This window comes from Podarcis erhardii, assembly GCF_964252035.2.
Source record: "Podarcis erhardii genome assembly, chromosome: 2".
Classification (NCBI taxonomy): Eukaryota; Metazoa; Chordata; class Lepidosauria; order Squamata; family Lacertidae; genus Podarcis; species Podarcis erhardii.
The window spans coordinates 126,441,759-126,449,698 of NC_138498.1; the positions used below are offsets into that span (position 1 = coordinate 126,441,759).

Consider the following 7,940-nt stretch of genomic DNA (forward strand, 5'->3'; position numbering starts at 1 on the left):
TGGAAGGCCTTCAGAGGTCTTCCAAAAGTTACTTTCTCTCTTTGACATCTGATGATGATGATGGTGATGATGATAATTATTATTAATAAATTATTATTGGGGCGTGTGTTCCACAGGGAGGGCGCCACTACCAAGAAGGCCTTCTGCCTGGTTCCCTGTAATTATGAGGGAACTGCCAGAAGACCCTCGGAAGTGGACCTCAGTGTCCGGGCTAAATGATGGGGGGATTTTCTTTTCCTTGTGTTAGATGGATGTTGAAACAAGGTGTGATTGACTAGGTCATGTCTGGATCACAGATTTCTACCCAAGAGCCACAATTGCTTTGCATTCACATACACTATGTGAAATATCACTAGTAAGCAGAATAATTTAAACAAGGAAACCAACAACAGTATTAAAACAGAGAAAAACTAGATTTAAAATGACCCAACCACAAGATGAAAAGTCTCCCTACTAAATGAGGGAAGGGGGAGGCATGGGGGGGGGCTTTTGAAGTCTCCCTGCTGGCAAGGGAATTCCAGAGCAAGGGCGCCTCTGTCTGTCTGGAATCCCTCACTGCCTCATCTCCAGCAGGAAGGGGGGATTTCCAGACTGGGACCCTTCACTGTTAGGGGGAGGTGCTGGGGCCTGGGCAGCTGGATGGATGGACATCAGCCTGCAGAAATGCACCCCTCTTCCTTTCACAGGACTGTTGTGGTGTTGCATGTGTGTGACAAGGCAACACTCAAGAACAGTTCCCACCAACCAACATTAGATCATTCCTCCACTGCCCACAAGAGGGCGATCTTTCCTCTACACATGGTGGAATCCTAGAATTGCAGAGTTGGAAGGGACCACAAGGGTCATCTAGCCCAACCCCCTGGAATTAAGGTATTTTGCCCAAAGTGGGGCTCAAACTCCTAACCCATAGATTCAGAGTCTCATGCTCTACCGGCTGTGCTCTAAAAAGGAGTTTCAGTTCAAGCAGAGACCAGAATAATTAGAGTTGCCATATTTCAAAAAGTAAAAACCAGGAGAACCCCAAAACTGTAGAGCTTTTTTTAAGACAAGGCCCCAAATAAACGCCAAAAAAGCCCATGATTTTTCGCCCGACTTGTCTTAAATTCAGGACAAAGTGCCTTCTTTTGGAAATTCCGCCTTTGAAAACTTTTGCTAGTCTTTCTTTTGAATGGGGGGGGGGGTTTCAATCTGGCCAGTCCCCACGCAAAAGAATAAATGGAAACGTATCAAAAAGGGCAGCATTTGGAAACCACCCTGGTTGCAAACCACTCCGGGTCCTTTGGCCTCCTGCTAGCAGAACAGCCTGAACTGCTGGCTCCGCACATGGGAGCAGATTAGGATTTACTTCCGAGTAAGCAGACATCGGATGGAAGATTGTGTATCAATAAGGCTTTTGGCCATGAATTTGTACTGTTACCGGAAAAATCCGAGGGCTCCCTTGGACAAAAATTAAAGACACCAACCAGAGTAAATAGGAGTAAATCAGCAGCCTGTAGGCTTGGCCTTTATTGAAGAAAGACTGTCGCGACAGGGTGCTCCCCTCACTTGCAGGTGAGAGGAAAGACCCAGAATAATGGTGTGCAAGACCTTATAAAAACTTTTGAAATTCCCCTCCTCTAGGTCAAGCCCACCCCCAGAAACATCATGCATACATTACAGAAAGGAGGGGTTGAGGGAGGAGTTGTGGTGGTAACCTGAGTGTCCTGTCACCTGGCTGGTTCCTCCTTTCCCCCCTCCCCATGAGTCACTTCCAGGAGACAAAGGGGAGTTTGCAGTTTCCTGCCCCCAGAGGGAAGATCTGATCAGTGTCCTTTGTTTCAGTCCGTGCTGAATCCACTCCCATATGCAAGTTCTTTGTGATCTTGATGGTCTTCTGTCTGGGATCATCAGGGTTGGCAAAGCCATAACTGGGCAGGGCTCCTGTAGATGTGCTGGGATAGTGAAGGGATTATGGCTGCCCTGTATCAAACCTTTCCCATTTTGTAGTCCTTCCTTCATGGAGTAAAATAAAAATGGAACAGTGCAAATCCGATGTATGGTTGATTTTTTTTCTATGAATTTATAACAGAAGTGTGGCGTATGTAGTGTGTGAGTGTGTGTGAAGTTTGTACAAACTGGATGATTGGGGTGGGGGGGTTCCTGCTACAGTACCTACAGCTAAAAGGAAAAAAGAGAGGAGGTTCTTTATGCAGGCCCCAAACTAGACTCCAAGCAGCTATTTAAGGACAGTGAGGGAAGAATCATTAGTTTGGAAGTGACACTGGGAGGAAGGAAGAACAGTCCTGGAGGAAGAATTATACACAGCAAATGGGAAGAAATCAGACTTTTACATACTGTATGGGATGCAGGCAGTGGTGAGGGGGGGTTTATTCAGCCTTCTTACTAAAGAAGCAGGGAAAAGCTCCAAAAGCAAGATATATGAGCAGAAATCAGGGCGAATGAGAAGAAATCCACTAATAAAGCAGGGAGCCCGGGGAATCTGCCTCCTTGGCGCCTGAAACTGAGGCGAGGCTCAGATTTCGAAGGGCGGGAAGTTGGGAAAAGGCGGGAAAAGTCGTTGCCCTCGGAGTCGCTGAGGGAAAGCAGCAGCGGGGGGAGGGGCGCCTCCTCTCTTGTCCCTCAGAGACACAACGGGGACCCTCTTGTGAGGGGAGCAGAAAGGGGTCTCTCCCCCCCCCACAACCCCATTGCATTCCTCTCACGGCGGAAGGGGACCCCACCCTCTCCCTGCCTGGCGAGGGGGCAGCCGGGCCAAGGGGGTCTCTGGGCGCAGGAGGGCCTGTGGGGAGGAGGGGGGAGAGGAAAGGAAGCGCCCCTTCTCTCTCAGGCAGCCCCATGTCTCTTCCCACCCCCAGGGGCTGGGTCCATCTCTGGGCTTCACAGAGGACCTTGCGAGGCAAACCTGGGCGGGGGGGGAGGGATCCCCCTGGCTTCCCCGGCTCAGCCCCTCCCCCACTCTCCTGACCCACAGGGGGAGGGGCAGCCCTTCCCTCCTTCTCATTCATCCTCTTCCCTCCCCTGCTGTGGGGAGGAGGAAGGAGGGGGGCCAGGTCCCCATGGAGCCCCCAGAGGCAGCGCCGTCCCGTCCTCTTCCCATCCCAACACAGGGAGGGGCTGCTCTCTGGATTGTAGCTCTAGGGGCAAGTGAATCCCAAAAGGAGCCGGAAGTGTCGCCGAGAAACGCGCCGGAAGTTTCCAGACCGGAAAAGGAGGAGGGGCGTCGCTGAAGAGCCCCCCCCCCCCCGTCGCCGCCGCCCTTTCTATTGCAAACCAGGAAAGCGGATTAATCCGGAGCCAGGGAGGCGGAGGACCAAGAGGTAAAGAGGGAGAGGAGGGGGGGAATAGGGGAGGGGGGATAAGGGGAGACCCCCCCGTAAGGAAAGCGCCCTCCCTGGGGCCCGTCGACAGGGGCCCCGATCCAGGCCCCGACCCAGGGGGGAAGGGGGGACCCAACACCTGCAGGGATCTACACCTGGCAAGATCTCCTGGGCAGCAGCAGCACCGCCAGACTCCCCTTTCTCTTTCCTGGGGGGCCGAGAGATGCTCAGCTGCCCTGCCCCCCCCTGGACGCCTTGGCGGGAAGGGGAACGAGGACCCCAAGCAGGGCTGGGGGTGGGGCTGAGGCCCCCCATTCTCCCGGCTTCCCCCTGGCAGGAATCCCTGGGGTCGTGGGGCGCCTGGCTGGGGAAAGGGAGAGAGGGAGTCCAGGGAAGGGTTAATGGGAGGGGGAGGAGCCTCGACAGAGACCCCTCCCCTTCCATCACATCTTATTCCCCAGCCTCCCTGCTGGCAGTCCCAGATCAGCATTGCCATACAGGATTGTCCTGAAAATCACCATTTGCTAGCCAAGCCCAAACCCAAAAGTCCCACTGAGATGATGATTGATAATATTGTCATTTATCCATTTTGGACCCCTAAGTAGTAGCAACTGCAAGGACATTGTGCTGCTCTCTTCTGTACAGTTCCACCCCTATTTCAGACCTTGTGGCCGATTTAAATGTTTAGCTGCTGATAACATGGCAACGTTTAGCAGGTGATATTGGAGGTTTAGCTGGTAATAAACCACAAGTGATATTGTGAGTTTTGGTAATGATAACATTATGATTTTTATCTGCTAATAGCCCTGCAATATTTAGCAGGTGATATTGTGAGGTTTAGCTGCTACTAACATTACAGCGTTTAGCTGGTAAGTTATCGCAATGTTGAAAAGCAGGTGTTGCCTAGCCCTTGCACACATTGTGATTCGTAATATATTGCCAGCTCAGTATTAGGAAACAATTATCACGATGTAAACTTCAAGAAAGTCTTGGGCAATATGTCACCCAGCTCTAATCATGACCTATATTTCTGACCCAGTGTACCATTGCTGATTTTACCAGTTTGTCCCCAGGAATCCCTGGGGTCGTGGGGCGCCTGGCTGGGTCCCTTTTGGGTGGGGAAACGGAGAGAGGGAGTCCATGGAAGGGTTAAAGGAAGGGAGAGGAGCCTCGACAGAGACCCCTCCCCTTCCAGCACCCCTGACCCCCACCCCCATCACGCAGCCTCCCTGCTGAGGGTCTTGGCTGTCCCAGATCATCTGTATTCACTACGACTTATCTCCATACTTTGGATTGTCCTGAATACCACCAATTATAGCCTAGCGCAAACCCAAAAGTCCTGCTAGGATGCATCTTGGCTTCCCTGCTGATGAAACTGAGTGTGTGATGATTGAAAATATTTTCATTTATCCGTTTCAGACCCCTAAGTAGTAGCAGCTGCCAGGACATTGTCCTGTTCGCCTCTGTATAGTTCCATCCTTATTTCAAAACAAAAAATTCCTTCCAGTAGCACCTTAAAGACCAATCAAGTTAGTTCTAGGTATGAGCTTTCGTGTGCATGCACACTTCTTCAGATACACATCCTTATTTCAGACATTGTGGTAGATTGCAATCAGAGTGGATTTGATATAAATCAAATTGAGTTCCTGGGTAGGCTCTGCGTACTTTCCTATTGCCTGTTCAAAGTTTCTAACCGCATTAGTCACCATATCAATCTTCTGTCCTAACTGGTCCAGTAGGGCATTTATTTTGCAGAGAGCGCCCAAACGCGCTTCTGGAGACATTGTTCTACAAGGTCACAAGTCCTTTCCCACGATTGTAATCTGTAACAGCTGCAAGCTCCTGAAGTTGGTTACAATTTCACAGTCTCCCTCTAGGGGGAAAACGTCTGTTTCTTCTTTCTTTTATTAAGAACAATAGCAACAAAGTTTCTTTTTTAAGATATTCAATCAATATTTGTTCCTTTAAAATGCGAAAGGAAACAATGGAATCCCTATGTTACTTTTCTTTTAACTATCTGTCAAAAACATTTGTCTCTGGTCAATGAGCTTCAAACGTCAGTCCTGACACTCCGCTGCAGGATCAGGACGGTGGAAAGTTACTTTACTTTAAACTCACTTCTACAGGTTTAAACAGTCCCAGAAAGAATCCCCCTTCTTTTCCTGCCACCGAAGGGGGTTCCACAATTTTAAATGATGAAAGTCAATCCTTTAAAGGTAATTTTCTGAGCTCTAGTTTACGTTGTCTTTGCTCTGTTCTGACTACAAAGAAACAGAAAGCTGACTTCCTGTATAGACCTTCCCGTTTCAGTACCGAATTGAAATAAATTTTGAGTCCAATTCTTCTCTACTGGCCAGTCCTTATTTAAGATCCAGTTGTTCGAATTTTAAGTACTCAGGGGTGATTCTTTAGATGCCAAATTGTCCAGGAAAAAGGCAGCGCTCTCCGGCAACGACAATGCGGCTTCACTCCACGGAAAAAGCAGTAGACTCACAGCACCGCGCCACCTCCCCCTCTTCGCTTCGGAGCCCGTTAATGGGTTCCTTTGCGGGTTGGGGGTGGCGCTAAATGTGCCCGCCGAGTCCCATGGTCACAGGCTTCGTCCACCTGTGATTTTTTAAAAGGTCCCGGCTTCGCCGTAGCGGATACGACCCGTTTTGCGCGGAGCTAGTCCCTCCAGTTCAGAGGGAGGCAGCCATTGCTGAAGGCGCCACCCCGGAAGACCTGGCTCCTATTACAAAGAGATCCAGTTGATAATCTAGAAAAAAGTGTGGCTAAGATTCTGAGTCACAATCATGGCTGAGAAATACAGCCAGGGAATATGAAACTGATTTGAAGATTGGTTTCTTCTTTACACTTTATTGTTGTTACTGCTATTATTATTATTATTATTATTATTATTATTATTATTAATTATTATATTACTTTCAGGAGGACATACCACGGATTTCATCTTCTTTCTTTTCTTTCCAACAATCAGTGTTATTCACCTTTAATACTCACCTTTTTCAGTGTCACACATATTTTTATCTTGTGATCTTCAGTTGAAGAGAGGTATACAAATTTAATAAATAATTCCCAGTTGGAGCAGAGCTAGAATATCCAGAAGCCCTTGGCCACCCACGGCAAAGGAGGAAGAACAGTGAGAGAGGCCTGGACAGGGAATCTCCGCTAAGATAAGCCAGTGTCAGGAGGCGGGTGCGAGACCTGGCGGCATATAATTATTATAAATCATAATTGGGGTGAGTGTCTCAATCTGGCCTTTCCAGCAGTCAGGCTCCAGCTGCTTTCCTTCTGCATCTCCAGCTCTCTCCATTCAATAATGCAAGGCTGAGAGATGGAGGTCCAACCCCTAGAACATTCTCCAACTGAGCACTCCTTCAACTGACCACAAGAACCAAGCCTTGCCACTAGACTTATATATGGGTCTCCCAAAATGGTCAGTATGGACCTCCTGAGGCCAAAGGGAATGTGCAGGTGATGAATGAAGATCTAGAGGTCGAAGGGGACAAAATGCGGCCCAAGGGGTGGAGGATTATAGTGCAGCGGATGAAGAACTTCATGATGAATTTAGGATCCTGATTAATATTGGCCAGGTTCATGGAACATAGAGCAGCTCCCTTTCCTGTGAGAAACCACTTTTTTTTTAACGTAAAGCCAACAGTTCAACTGTATTCTAAGATAATACTGCTTCATTAATGCTTAATTAAGGGTTATAAAAGGCTGATGATGCATGACCATTATTTTACATTATTTCATTTGCCTTTCCTAAAAATTTGGAACATATGGAGGACAGGAGAGATTGTAAAAGACGTTGAAATAAGAGCAGGTGCTAATTGTAATAGTACTTTGTTCTCTTCCTAGAAAACAAATAGGATTTTCTCCCCACCCCATCGAAAGAAGACAATGGAGAAGGCAGTCAGAATTCTGGTGGGCCATGTCCAATGGAACTAACGAAGAAACCATTTAAATACATGGAGTGTGAAAAGAGAGAACATAAACAATTTGAAAGTATGGAGTGTGGAAAGAGCATCACTGACAGTGGAAAACTTAGAAAACATCAACGGACTCACACTGGGGAGAAACCATTTAAATGCATGGAGTGTGGAAAGAGCTTCACTGAGAGTGGAAAACTTAGAATTCATCTACGGACTCACACTGGGGAGAAACCATTTAAATGCATGGAGTGTGGAAGGAGCTTCAGTCAGAGTGGACACCTTAGAATTCATCTCCGGACTCACACTGGGGAGAAACCTTTCAAATGTATGGAGTGTGGAAAGAGCTTCAGTGGGAATGGACACCTTAAAATTCATCAACGGAGTCACACTGGGGAGAAACCATTTGAATGCATGGAGTGTGGAACGAGCTTCAGTGGGAGTGGACACCTTAGAATACATCAACGGACTCACACAGGGGAGAAACCATTTGAATGTATGGAGTGTGGAAAGAGCTTCAGTCAGAGTGGAGACCTTAGAATTCATCAACGGACTCACACGGGGGAGAAACCATTTAAATGCATGGAGTGTGGAAAGAGCTTCAGTCAGAGTGGACACCTTAGAATTCATCAACGGAGTCACACAGGGGAGAAACCATTTAAATGCATGGAGTGTGGAAAGAGCTTCA

General features: G+C 48.1%; 1 long non-coding RNA gene across 1 annotated transcript; it reads left to right on the forward strand.

Moving 5' to 3' along the window:
- The first annotated feature begins 2,154 nt into the window (after positions 1 to 2,154).
- LOC309334749 lies at positions 2,155 to 7,263 on the forward strand. The gene is made up of 2 exons (XR_014153242.1): positions 2,155 to 3,317; positions 7,182 to 7,263. It is a non-coding gene; the product is annotated as an uncharacterized lncRNA (long non-coding RNA).
- Positions 7,264 to 7,940: the final 677 nt, after the last annotated feature.